Here is a 14,863-nt window from a genome sequence, read left to right as displayed (position 1 = left end):
TCACTATGTTGTACACTTGAAACTAATATATTACTGCATGTCACAAATAATCTAGCTGTATATATTTAAATATATATTAGTAAAATAACTTAGTTGTATATATTTAAATATTTATTAGTATATTTTTTGGGCTCCAAAATCACTGCATCACTGCAGATGGTGACTGCAGCCATGAAATTAAAAGATGCTTACTCCTTGGAAGAAAAGTTATGACCAACCTAGATAGCATATTCAAAAGCAGAGACATTACTTTGCCGACTAAGGTCCGTCTAGTCAAGGCTATGGTTTTTCCTGTGGTCATGTATGGATGTGAGAGTTGGACTGTGAAGAAAGCTGAGCGCCGAAGAATTGATGCTTTTGAACTGTGGTGTTGGAGAAGACTCTTGAGAGTCCCTTGGACTGCAAGGAGGTCCAACCAGTCCATTCTGAAGGAGATCAACCCTGGGATTTCTTTGGAAGGAATGATGCTAAAGCTGAAACTCCAGTACTTTGGCCACCTCATGCAAAGAGTTGACTCATTGGAAAAGACTCTGATGCTGGGAGGGATTGGGGGCAGGAGAAGGGGATGACAGAGGATGAGATGGCTGGGTGGCATCACTGACTCGATGGACGTGAGTCTGAGCGAACTCCGGGAGTTGGTGATGGACAGGGAGGCCTGGCATGCTGTGATTCATGGGGTCGCAAAGAGTTGGACACGACTGAGCGACTGAACTTATATGTGTTCTTAATTGCTTCAGTCGTGTCCAACTCCTGGCGACCTCGTGGACTGTAGCCCACCAGGCTCCTTTGTCCATGGGATTCCCCAGGCAAGAATACTGGAGTGAGTTGCCATACTCTCTTCCAGGGAATCTTCCTGACCAAGGGATCAAACCCTCGTCTCTTATGTCTCCTGCACTGGCAGACAGTTTCTTTACCACTACTACTACTAAGTTGCCTCAGTCGTGTTCAACTCTGTGCGACCCCATAGATGCCACATAGACGGCTCTGCCGTCCCTGGGATTCTCCAGGCAAGAACACTGGAGTGGGTTGCCATTTCCTTCTCCAATGCATGCAAGTGAAAAGTCAAAGTGAAGTCGCTCAGTCGTCACCAACTCTTAGTGACCCCATGGACTGCAGCCCACCAGGCTCCTCCGTCCATGGGATTTTCCAGGCAAGAGTGCTGGAGTGGGCTGCCATTGCCTTCTCCATCTTTACCACTAGTGCCACCTATATATTTTTACATAAAATGTTGAGTTTGGTTAAGTCTTGATGAAAATGAATACAATGTGATTTTATAATCAGAGAAGAATAAATCTTAAAAGGAAGTGCCCAACCATACATCCTCATGTTTTTCTTGTTATAAAAATGGGCTTCCCTGGTGGCTCAGTGGGAAGCTACCTGTCTGCCAGTGCAGGAGACATGGGTTTGACCTGTGGTCTGGGAAGTTCCCACGTGCCGCGGAGCACTAAGCCCACGCACCACAACAATTGAGCCTGTGCTCTAGAGCCCGAGAATCCCAGCTATTGAGCCCACATGCCTCAGAACATAGTTTTCTAAGGTTTTAACAGAAAAGGAAAAGACTTGCCTCGTATCTCCTTCTGCCTTAGAGGCAAATATGGTAAAACATTTAGTTTTTTCTTCTTGTATTTTTCAGCATGTTTTTAAATGATGTTTATATTTCAGAATTTAAGTTCAACATATTGCACCACTGTATCCACACTAAAGTCTTGATCAAACAATAGCAAAATGACAAGAATACATTATCCAGGCCTGAATAAAAGCCTAAGTTTCACCAGTGAGACAATCCACCTCCCCCCTAAAAGATGACTTTGGGGTCATATTTGTATATATTACATGTGAATGTAGTATATATGGTAGTGATGGTGGCTTAGCCGCTCAGTTTTGTCCAACTCTTTAGACCCCATGAACTGTAGCCCCCCCTGGCTCCTCCATGGAATTTCCCAGGCAAGAGTACTGTAGTGAGTTGCCATTTCCTTCTCCAATATAGTGTGTACATTATATATAAAATAGTCAAATGCTTACATGTAATACTTAACTTTCATTATTTAGCTATATATAAAATGATCCAATGACCTATAATATTCAGCTTTTTAAATTTACTTTAACCTATATATTTAAAATACTATATTATGAAAAACTGTATTAATTTAAGAATAGTGCTGTTCTTCCACTGTATGAGAAACTCTGTAAGGTTACAAGTATAAGGTATCTACATTTTCTTCTAAAGGATGATTTGGGGGAAAAGCTTCCTTTATATTTGAATATACATAACCCTCTGTCAATTTGGGAATTCTACTTCAATTATTCATAATTTTTAAAATCATTTTCATATTTTTTATTTTTCAAGTTGTATAATGATTAGAAATCTTCATTAATATTAAAAAATAATACTTTATATAAATATAGTATAAACATAAATAATAGCAACCTTTTGGGGCTATTGTTTGAAAAAGCAATAATATAAGGTTAGTATGTGTTTGGAGAAAAGTAGAGTACCACTTATTTATTTCTACTTTTTTCCCCAGAACTAACTTCTAAACTTGCTGCAGCATCTTATGGTAGGGTATATCTTTAATGTTCACTGGGTTTTTCTCTCTAATGATAAAGGTGATAAAAATCATGTTGGCGCCATTGGCTAGTATTTTGAAAAAATGATGATGCTAGAGCCATTCCTCCTTATACCAAAGTAAGTTACAGATAACCAAATAACCCAGAAGCCATAGGATAAAATTAATAAACATGAGCCAAAACCAATACAGAATTGTAAAGTAAAAATTAAAAATAAATAAATAAATAAATTTTAAAAAAATTAATAAACATGACTGTACAAAATTTATGCAGATGTGTAGTAGCAATATAAAAAAAGTACAAATGCAAAATCAGAAGGTAGGTAAATAATGTACAAGGAAAAAAATTTCACAATTCCCATAACAGACAAAAGACTGAGTTCCCCAGTTTACTAAAGTACCAAAAAATCAGTAAGAAAAAGATTAACAACCCAATAGAAAACTGGATTAAGGGTATGATTACTTTCAGAAATATAAATAGCCATTAAATGTATCAAGAAAAGTGCAGCCTCATTCATAATTACGAAACTGCTAATCACTCAAAGGAAGATACATTGTTTACTTCTCAGAGAGGCAAAATTTCTAAAGTTGATAATACCCAATGCTAGAATAGAAGGGAGGAAGCAAATACCTTCATACATTCCTGGATACTACTATAAATCAGTGTGTGTGTGCATGCTCAGTTGTGTCTGACTTTGCAACCCTATGGACTGTAGCCCACCAGGCATCTCTATCCCTAGGATTTTCCAGGCAAGAATACGGTAGTGGCTTACCATACCCTCCTCCAGAGAATCTTCCCTACCCAGAGATTGAACTTGTGTCTACTGCATTGGCAGGTGAATTCTTTACCACTGAGCCACCTGAGAATTCCAGTGTAAACTGGTACAGTTTAGCAATTTGGTGATATTTGTAAACTTTTATAAAGCATATATCTCCTTGGCTCGATAATTTTTCTCTACAAATTTATCCTGTGGACCTACACCAAAATATGTTCCAGGCAATCACTGCAAAATTGTTTTCAACAGAAAAAAAGTTGGAAATAATCAAAATGTCCCTCAATGGGATGGTAAAGAAGAGATCAATGGATGAATAAATTATGGTATTTTTGTTATGAAATACCATACAATCATTAAAAAAAGAGTAAGATAGCTCTTTTGTGCAGTATGGAAAGATCTCTAAGATGAATTATCAAATGAAAAAGAAAGTTTAAAAAGAGTATGATGTCATTACCTCTTTTGCATACTTTTTCATAATTCATATATTTATTGACCAAAAAAAAAAAATTTCCCTGTGTAAGTGGACCCCTGCGTTTCAAAGCCCTTTTGGTCCAAGGGTCAACAATATGTACATTTGCACCTTTTTTTCTTTAAAAATCAAATATACGGATTCCTTTTAAGGGAGGGAGCTGAGCAGGTACAGAAAGCCTTTAGTTTCGGTTTACATCTCTCTGAACTGTTAGTGTGAAGTCAATATAATCATCCTACCACTTTTGTTTTCTGTATGCTTTTTATTCTATTTAATAACTTGTATCTATCTCCTTACTGGCCCGGCTTTAGAGATCTTAGTTCCCCCACCAGGAATGGAACCCAGGCCGCCTACAGTGGAGGCAGGGAGCCCCACCCACTGCACCCGCAGGGAATTCCCTTGGGATGCTTTTTAAAAGAAAAAATATAGTTTAATTTACACAAGCTGGTTAAAAAGAAAAAAATTTTAAACTTAAAAAAAATACATATACCAGATATAGAAATCACACAGAGCTTTTTAACTTAGCGAAAGATCTTCCCATGTGGCCCGTCAAAGCCCCAGCCTCAGAACCAGAAAAACCGCCCAGTCTCCTACGACCCAGGCGGCAATCGCCGTCCCAGGACTACAGCTCCCACAAGACATCGCGGAAATTGGCGTGTAAAAGGAGCGACAAAGGAAAGCCCAGTTACTTCCGGCCTCCCGGAAATGTCCCTCCGGAAATGCCTTAAAAAAAAAAAAAACAAAACATAGATTTCAGAGCCTTTTAAGTGAGGGGGAGAAAGCCAAAAGAGCCAGAGCTCAAACGGAAAGTCTAGAAAAGTTTCCAAGCCCGAGGAGCTCCGAGCGAGAACAGAAATTAGGCAGACCATAGAAATTAGGTGGGCTCCACGCGGACAACTCTGAGAGTCGTTCTGACTAGCAGCTACTCCGTTTTCCTTCCAGGCTAGCGCCAAGTTCTGCTAGGCAGAACGAAATCGGCACCTTCCCCTTGCGGTCCTTCGGAACCCGAACTTCCAAGACGCCAAAGCCCAAGTTCCAGAAAGACCTAGCAATCGTTCGTTCTGATTTCCCACAACACGGGCCCCTTCTCCCTTCTCAAGCTGGGGTTTGGACATCAGCTGAGCGCTCTGATTAAAAACGGAATCTCATTTCTGATTTAGCTCCTACCTCTCAATGTCTTTTCTTCAGAATCTGCTGCTCCGTTCCAGCGTAATATTCAGTGGAAAGAAAACGGAAGCTGCCAAGACCTTAACCTCACTCTTTCAGGCCTGGTTGCCAGAGCAAAAGAACATTCTGAGACAGGAACAGGATATGTTTTTTTTTTTAATTTTTTTTTTTTAAAGAAAAGAAAAAGTCTTTCTGTTAAATCAGACATAAAATAGAATCTGCAAATGATTCGTTAAACGCTGTTGAAACATTGCTTTGAAGCTTCGGTCAAGTGCAAAGTGCAGTGACAAATGGTAGTAATCCTCTTGTTAATGTGTGCAGATATTGATAGTGAAGGACAGGATAAAAGGGAACTCTGCTTAATTTGGCTGTGAACCTAAAACGGCTCTTCAAAGTTACTTATTAATTTTAAAAATAAAATAACAGTAACAACAGGAAGAATAATCACCATTATTGAGCTCCTACTGTATGCCATGAATAAAGCTAGCATTTTAACTGTGCTGTGTCTGACTCCAAAGCTCTTAGTTAACATAATGCATAAAACCACTGCATCAGATTATTTGGCCAGAATTTCGGCATTTCAGAAAATGCACTTGACAAGGCTGTTAGGAAACCTGATTTCTAGTATCAGCTCTCCACTGGCTCCTTGTTGAGCCACACCACCTCGATTTGTGAAGGAGAATTCAAGACCAGAGCAGTGATTCTCAAAAGTGCCCATGAATCACGTGGATTTGTGAAGATGCAACTTCTGCTTCAGGATGTCTGGGAGAGGTCTGAGATACTGCATTTCTGACATGCCCCCAGCTGAAGTCCCTATTAATTCAGGAATAGCAAAGGACAGGATGACCTCTGAGATCCTTTTAAGTTCTAACACTCAGCATGGATCATTCTTTCCCACTCTAATCTTAGCACCTTTGCTCTTAAGGAAATATGGGAGGATATGTCAAAAAGGAGAATGACTGAAGTACAGATTCCTACTGAAGCCAAAATATGAAAATTAAAAATAACTGTGGACTATAGTGTCCCTGGAAAGATACACAAGAAACCCATAAGAGTACTTATCTTCAGGGAAGTAGACTTGATGATCCAAATGCAGGAATGGAAGGTAAACGTTATACTTCTATACCTTTCGTAATTTCACTATGTGTGTGCTTTCTTTTTAAAAAATAATTCATTTTTAATTATCATTGAAAAATGGTTTAATATGTCACTTGTTAGTGAGGCAGAAATCACCAGGTTTTTAGTTTAGGCCTCCTGTTATGATCACAGATTTCTTTTAAACAGAAAGAAATTCCATGAACAGTCACTCAATTATGTTTGGGAAACAAGCACTGAAATATCTCCCTGAGGTTTCAGCTTTTTCCCCCTCTTCTCAAATAGAACTACAGACAAGTATATTGGTAAAGTGAAAGTGTCAGTCTCTCAGTTGTGTCCAACTCTTTGCAACCCCATGGACTTATAGCCTGCCAGTCTCTATGTACATGGAATTCTCCAGGCAAGAATACTGGAGTGGGTAACCATTCCCTTCTCCAGGGGATCTTCCTGACCCAGGGATGGAACCCAGGTCTCCTGCATTGCAGGCAGATTCTTTACCGTCTGAAGGGAAGCCATATTAGCAGTATAGTAGTCAAATAAGATATAATGGCAATTTTAGGAAAATAGTGACTTAAGGGCATGAAACTGGGCCAAATAACTCATGAGGTAACTTCTGGCAGTAAGATCAAGATTATCTGGTCTTATGAGTTCTGATTACCAAATACCAGACCAGTGACCCTCTGTAGTCTGGCTACACATTAAAATCACTTGGGGAAGTTCCTGGTGGTCCAGTGGTTAGGATTCTGGGCTACCACTCAGGGGGCCAGAGTTCAATCCCATAAGCCATGTGACCTGGCCAGAAATAATCACTTGGTGAATATATATATATATATATACACACACACATATTTATACACATATGTGTATATACATTTACATACACAACAGTGCCAAGACCCTCCGTTAGAGCAATTAAAATGGACTTCCTGGAGTTGAGCCATGGGTATTTTTTTTTAAGGCTATCACCAGAGATTAAAATGTACATCAAGGTATGACCGAGACCAAGGATATCAATCTGATACCAGGATTATTCCAAGTACAAATGCAATAAAAACAAGAAACTACTAATGAATACTTTGTGTCCTAGGCCCCATCATCCTCTTTAGTAAATTCAAAGAATCCATTGGCTCTGATAAATTCAGAGTACAGTGTATGTTTGCCAAAAGGAACTGAAATCTAAATATAGAATAATATTCATGAATAGTTTCAAAGCTCAGCAAAAATCTTTTGAGTACTTGGCTGGTACCTACCACTGTGAGAGATAGAAAAGAAATCTGCTTTTGCAGTTTCTCACAAGGAACTTGCATTGCAGTTAAAGAGACAAGAACGAACTTATGACCCACTGATCAAATCAGTCCTGCCAAACCATGTTCTTAAAATGTGAATTCATTGCCAATGTATTAAATTTGGGAGATTTTGCATAAAACTCCAGGGTCCTATCTTCTCTTAAAAAGATCTGATGATTTGGGATCCCCTTGCTTCCCTGGTAGCTCAACTAATAAAGAATCCACCTGCAATACAATTGCCCAGTTCAATTCCTGGATCAGAAGATCTGCTGGAGAAGGGATAGGCTACCCACTCCAGTATTCTTGGGCTTCCCTCATGGCTCAGATGGTAAAGAATCTGCCTGCAATGCGGGAGACCTGGGTTTGATCTCTGGATTGGGAAGATCCCCTGGAGAAGGGAAAGGCTACGCACTCCAGTATTCTAGCCTGGAGAATTCCATGGACTATATAGTCCATGGGGTCAAAAAGAGTCAGACACAACTGAGTGACTTTCACTTCACTTACCATTCCTAATGGCAGCATTTTTCTGAAGCTGAGCTGGGAATAAATACCTCCTTTATGTGAGACCCATGCTGCTGAGTTTACCACAGTCTCCAAACTCTCTGTTGCTTTCTGATACTGAAGTTAATAATCAATTGCCAGGTATTATCACACATTTTTATGATAAAGTTAAGAGGAAAGTGAAATATTTTTGATCCCCCTTTTTCAAATGTAGAGCAGCAAAAAATAGAGCAAGAAGGCCCCATATTTCATATCCTGGTGCCTATACACATCTGAGTTTATGCCCTATGATCTACACTGATTATATGTTCAGTATCCAAATAAAAAACTATATTCAGGTAATTCAAGTACTGGCTAAATGCTTGTGGTCTTGAGTCAGACAGGGATTCAGTTCCAAGCTACCACTTACCAGCCATACGTAGACATATGGCCCAATGCCTCAGGTCTACCTTCTCCATCTGTACAAGGGAAGCTATCAGAGCACCACCTCCCAGGGTTGATTTGAGGGTTGAACAGGGTAACATTAATTAACATGGTATCTGGTACCCAGTGACAACTCCCTAAACATCAGTTATTTTTTATCCTGTTTAGGAAATGCCAAGGTATGAGTTAAGGATGGGGCACAGAAGGAAATGGCAACCCACTCTAGTACTCTTGCCTGGAAAACCCACAGACAGACAAGCTTGGCAGGCTATAGTCCATGGGTCACAAAGTCAGACACAACTAAGCAACTAACACAACAAAGTGAGTTGTTGGGGAACCTTTGTAGAAGGATGAGCTGACCAAGATGGGTGGAAGATATAGATTGTTCACATGGAGAAAAGACAAAGCAGGATAGGCCTGAGCAGAGGCTTGGAAGAGATGGTGATCAGGGCCTTAATATTTAAGCCACACCATTGTAAGACTGCTGCACTGGAGCGTTTTCCTCATGGTTTACTTTTGAACTCTAAAGACTACTTGTCCATTGCTTTATGATATACAGTAGATGACTGTAACAATCACTGTAGAGATTTGGGAATCTTTCCCACTCATGCTTTGGCAAGGATTTCAAGAATTCAGACGTCTGAGTGTTTCAGAGTTCCGTTAAAGATATGTTAGCTGCGAGTGGAATGTTTGTGCTTGTACTCAGTCACCAGGACTGCCCCGTGCTTGCCACTAGAGGGACTAGAACCAAAGGAATCATCAAGCTTCTGGGTACAATTTTCACCTTCCTAGATTCTTACTCAATAAATACTCTATTAACATTTTTTTTCCCCTTGAAACATATTTTTTTTTTGCACCTTAAAATACTTTAAAAAATCCAAACTCTCCTGTATTATTTCTTCTACTTTGTTCCGTGTAAAAGGGGGAAAATTAAAAAGCTAGAATACTACCTCCCGCTAAAAAAAAAATCCAGATCCTGCTGTGGTATAGAAAATTAGAGTCCTACTAACCATCATTCCCACAAAATAGCCACTTAATAATGTGAATAAGATTTTGTGTCTCTTTCCAGATGTTTTCAGTTTGTATACAAACATATGTATTATTCTTTTATTTAAACCCATGATTTGTCCCCTGACTAGCACTTTGATTTCACCCCCTACCAGGCTCTGCCTGCTGTACAGACAATATTCTAGATCTTCAAACTTGCCAACCTGCTCCAGTACCTTTGCACTCACTACATTATCTTCTTGAACCGCTTACTTCTCCCAGGTTATCCTCACTCAGGGTTCAGTTCATATGTCATTTCCTCAGAGAGGTCTTTGCGATACCCATCAGGTAACTATTCCCCAGCCCATGTCACTCTCCATCACCATTAGTTTTACTTTCTGCTTCTATCACTGTCTGAAATTAACCTCATTTATTTAAATGCTTGCCTACTGCATTGTTGTTTACTCAGTCATGTCGGACTCTTTGTGACCCCATGGACTATAGCCCACCAGGCTTCTCGGTCCATAGGATTACCCAGGTAAGAGTGGAGTGGATTGCCATTTCCTTCTCCAGGGGATCTTCCCAACCCGGGGATCAAACCCATCTCCTGCATTGGCAGGTGGATTCTTCAGAACTGAGCCATCTGTGAAGCTCTACACACTACTAAAATGTAACCTCCATGATAACAGGAACTTTGGCTGCCTGATGTACTTCCATATCACTAGTATCTAGAACATAAATTAGGGACCTGAAAGTATTTGTTAATTAAATAAATAAATGAAAAGAGTGTTGTACATATTATTCTGTGACATTCTTGTCACTTAACGTATCTTGTACAAGTTGTAATTTACTTATTGTAGATAAGCCTTATTCTTTTATTTCAGTCACAGTCTTAATTTTAATTCAACTTCTTTTAAGTTAGATATTCAAAAACCTCAAAAATAGAACAATGTAGAAATGTAGTCAGTGAAAAGTCTCACATCCACTTCTATCCACCAAATACTTAGTCCCCAGTCAACAGGTAAACATTTATATTAGTTTATTGTGTATCCTTCCTTATGTCAAACACACATATGTGTATTTTTTTATTCTTTCTTCCCTTTTTTGCATAAAACAGAAGCATAATATATATGTATAAGGTTCTACACTTTTATTCTTCTAATGCTTCATGGTATTCATAATTTATATGGATCTATAATTTATTTTGCTCTGTTCTCTATTAATTGACTTTTGATTGTTTCTGAATTTTGTTATTGTAATTGATGTTTCAGTAATCATTTTTATACTTGATAACTGTACAGAGGAATAAATTCCTGGGAGTGCAATGACTAAATCAAAAGATCTATGTATATATTAAATCATGAAAGATCTTACCAGATTTCCTTTCAAGAAGGTTGCCTCAATTTCTACTCCTACCACAGTACAAGAGCACAGCTTCCCCACACCCTCACCAAGTCCTAAATATTATAGGCCTGAAAATATTTGCAAATCTGATGGATGAAAAATGATTGCTACTGTTGTTTTTAACTTTCATTTCTCTATGTATGAGTGAAGTTGAATATCTTTTCATATTTTTAAAATAGATTTATTGATATGTAGTTCACATTCCATATAACTTACTCATTCAAAGTGTACAGTTGGATTTTTTTTGGATACTCACAAGTATCGATGCAGTTGCACAAGGTGCAACCATCATCAAGGTCAATTTTAGCACATTTGCATCACTTCAAAAAGAAGCCCATATTCTATCATTGAAAAAGCAAGAGAGTTCCAGAAAAAGACATCTACTTCAGCTTTATTAACTATGCCAAAGCCTTCGACTGTGGGCTTCGACTTTTTTCCATAAAAACTGTGGAAAATTCTTCAAGAGATGGGAATACCAGACTACCTGACCTGACTCCTGAGAAATCTGTATGCAGGTCAAGAAGCAACAGTTAGAACTGGACATGGAACAACAGACTGGTTCCAAATCAGGAAAGGAGTACATCAAGGCTGTATACTGTCACCCTGCTTATTTAACTTACATGCAGAGTATATCATTCAAACTGTCAGGCTGGATAAAGCACAAGCTGGAATCAAGATCGCCAGGAGAAACATCAATAACCTCAGATATGCAGATGACACCACCCTTATAGCAGAGAGCCTCTTGATGAAACTGAAAGAAGAAAGTGAAAAAGTTGGCTTAAAACTCAACATTCAGAAAACTAAGATCGTGGCATCCGGTCCCATCACTTCATGGTATTTGCCATGGCAAATGGGGAAACAATGGAAACAGTGAGAGACTTTATTTTTCAGTTCAGTCAGTTCAGTTCAGACCAATCGGTCAGTCATGTCCGACTCTTTGCAACCCCATGGACTGCAGCATGCCAGGCTTTCCTGTCCATCACCCACTCCTGGAGACTACTCACTCATGTCCTTCCCATCACTGATGCCATCCAACCATCTCATCCTCTGTCATCCCCTTCTCCTCCTGCCTTTAATCTTCCCAGCATCAGGGTCTTTTCCAGTGAGTCCGTTCTTTGCATCAGGTGGCCAAAGTATTGGAGTTTCAGCTTCAACATCAGTCCTTCCAATGAATATTCAGGACTGATTTCCTTTAGGATGGACAGGTTGGATCTCCTTGCTGTCCAAGGGACTCTCAAGAGTCTTCTTCAGCACCACAGTTCAAAAGCATCAATTCTTTGGTGCTCAGCTTTCTTTATAGTCCAACTCTCACATCTATACATGACTACTGGAAAAACCATAGCTTTGACTAGATGGACATTTGTTGGTAAAATAATGTCTTTGCTTTTTAACATGCTGTCTAGGTTGGTCATAGCTTTTCTTCCCAGGAGCAAGCATCTTTTATTTTAATTTTCTTTGCACAGCCCCAGTTCTGTACAATCTAACAAAATAACAGCTTGCTTTGACAAGCAATATTTCTTCTTGTGATGATGAGCTTATTGTCAGGAAAAAACAATTTGCCTCACAAAATAATCTGAATCACAAGCAAGTCTCCCATTCAACTAATGAGAAAAGTCTACATGTAAGTAATGCTTCAACAACATTCTTTTCAGAGTTATGGCTGCACTCTATTTTTATGGATAAAAATAAACAACTTCTTAATTGTCTGTAGTCAGTAGATAAACTGAAAAAAAAGTGATGATCTTTAAACAGATACTAAATCAAGTTAGTTTGAAAGGCAACTCTAATGCAAAAATGTGTAAGAAATGGAAGTACATTGGTTTTTCCATTAAAATCGAAGCCCCCAGGACTTCCCTTGTGGGTCAGTGGCTAAGACTCCATGCTCCAATGGGGGCCAAGGTTTGATCCCTGGTCAGGGAACTAGATCCCACATGGCACAACTAAGACCCAGTGCAGCCAAACATATAATTTAAAATAAGTAAATACTGAGAAAATTGAAGCCACCTCCCCCCACCCTCTCCCCCAATCAGAATGGGAGAAAGTGAAAGGCATGTATCTACTCAGGGAATTATATTCAGAATATGTAAACTCTTATGGCTAAATAGTACGTAGGCAAGTAACCTAACTAAAACACTGGCAACCAGTTTGAATACACATTTCTCCAAAGACATAAAAATGACCAACAAGGAAATAAATGATGTTCAATGAAAAGATGTTCATTGAAAAAAAATGTTCAACATCATTAATCACTAGGGAAACACAAAACCACTTCATACCCTCTAGGGTGGCTCAGATCATAGTGACAAGAGGACAGTGGAAGCAAAGATGTGCAGGAATTGGAACACTCATACTGTGTTGATGGGGAAGTAATGATGGTAAGGCTGCTGTGGGAAACAGCCTGGCAGTCGTTCATCAGGTAATTGAAACATGGTTTACCACAAGGTTCAGCAGTTCCACTCCAACATATATGGGCAACAGAACTAAAAAACATAGGTTCACACATAAATCTGTACATGAATGTTTATACCAGCATTATTCCCAATTGTTCAAATGTGGAAACAACCCTAATGTCCATCAACTAGTGAAGAGATCAACAAAGTGTGGTGCATCCATACAATAAAATATTATCTTGAAAATGTTATGCTAAATACAAGAAGCTATTCACTAAAAAAACACATATTGAATGATTGTATTTATATGGAATATCCAGAGCAGCCAAATCTGTACAAATAGAGAAAAGATGCTTGCTCCTTGGAAGAAAAGTTATGATCAACCTAGACAGCATATTAAAAAGAAGAGACATTACTTTACCAACAAAGGTCCATCTAGTCAAAGCTATGGTTTTTCAAGTAGTCACGTATGGATGTGAGAGTTGGACCATAAAGAAAGCTGAGCACCAAAGAATTGATGCTTTGGAATTGTGGTGTTGGAGAAGACTCTTGAGAGTCCCTTGGACAGCAAGGAGATCCAACCTGTCGCCTCTAAAGGAAATCAGTCCTGAATATTCATTGGAAGGACTGATGCTGATGCAGAAGCTCCAATACTGTGGCCACCTGATGCGAAGAATGGACTCATTGGAAAAGACCCTGATGCTGGGAAAGATTGAAGATGGGAAGAGAAGGGGACGACAAAGGATGAGATGGTTGGATGGCATCACCCACTCTATGGACATGAGTTTGAGCAAGCTCTGGGAGTTAGTGATGGACAAGGAAGCCTGGCATGCTGCAGTCCATGGGGTCACAAAGAGTTGGACACAACTGAGTAACTGAACTGAACTGAACTGAAGCTGGAGACTGGGTGAGGAGGAGTGACTACTGAGGGGCCCTGTTCAATTTTAGGGACAATTGCAGTGTTCAAACATAGTGGTGATTGCTTCAGCATCAAACCTCCACATTTTTAATAGTAAAAAAGAAAACCCTTGACTCATATGTATGTATTAAAAGGATGAATTCTATCTCACCTTCATTCTTAAGAAGCATAACTGAGAAAATAACTGCACACTGCATCTGGTTTCCTACGGCAGCAGCAGTGATAATGATGTGCAGAGGATTGGCAGTGAGAGGCAAGGATGGAAGCAGGGGGTTAGCAGGGGAAGGAGACAGGATGCAGCTGAGGTCTGTCCTGAGATGGGTTGGAAGGAAATCAGGAGGCCACTTCAGGGAGCAATTAGGTAAGACTTGTCAATGCTACAAAGTACATGTTCTGTTAGGAAAATTTTCTACTTCTTAAAATTAATCCTATATATTCAGACTCTGGCTGATGCATCACTGTAGAAGAGAATTTCATGGTGGCATCATAGAGGAAGACTAGAAATGGCCCAAACGTTCTTCAACAGCAGACTGGCTAAATAAATTCTGGCTTAGCCAATTAATAGAATACTGCACTGCTGCTGCTAAGTCGCTTCAGTCGTGTCCAACTCTGTGCGACCCCATAGACAGCAGCCCACCAGGCTCCTCCGTCCATGGGATTTTCCAGGCAAGAGTACTGAAGAACAATTACATTCACATGTGCAGATGGAAGAAATGGAAAAATATATGGTTAAGTTTTAAAAGACAAATACAAAAAAGGTAAATGGTATCCCCATATTTTAGGAAAGTTAAAACAGAGAAAAAATCATGTATATTAAGAGTACAGTGGGGACTTTCCTGGTGGTCCCCTGGCTAAGACTCCACACTCTCAATGCTGTGG

General features: G+C 39.4%; 1 protein-coding gene across 1 annotated transcript in view; it reads right to left on the bottom strand.

Annotated features, from left to right (window-relative positions):
* The window catches only part of DNAJC12 (DnaJ heat shock protein family (Hsp40) member C12), a 44,526-nt gene extending 39,261 nt beyond the window's left edge, over positions 1 to 5,265 (bottom strand). The window contains exon 1 of the mRNA XM_040242278.1: positions 4,980 to 5,265. The gene's annotated coding sequence lies outside the window, so the exon portion shown is untranslated. The remainder of the gene's footprint in view (positions 1 to 4,979) is intronic.
* Positions 5,266 to 14,863: the final 9,598 nt, after the last annotated feature.

The sequence above is a fragment of the Oryx dammah genome, unplaced genomic scaffold, assembly GCF_014754425.2.
Source record: "Oryx dammah isolate SB20612 unplaced genomic scaffold, SCBI_Odam_1.1 HiC_scaffold_6, whole genome shotgun sequence".
Classification (NCBI taxonomy): Eukaryota; Metazoa; Chordata; class Mammalia; order Artiodactyla; family Bovidae; genus Oryx; species Oryx dammah.
Note: the sequence above shows the minus strand (reverse complement) of the source record. Positions and strands in the feature narration are given on the sequence as shown.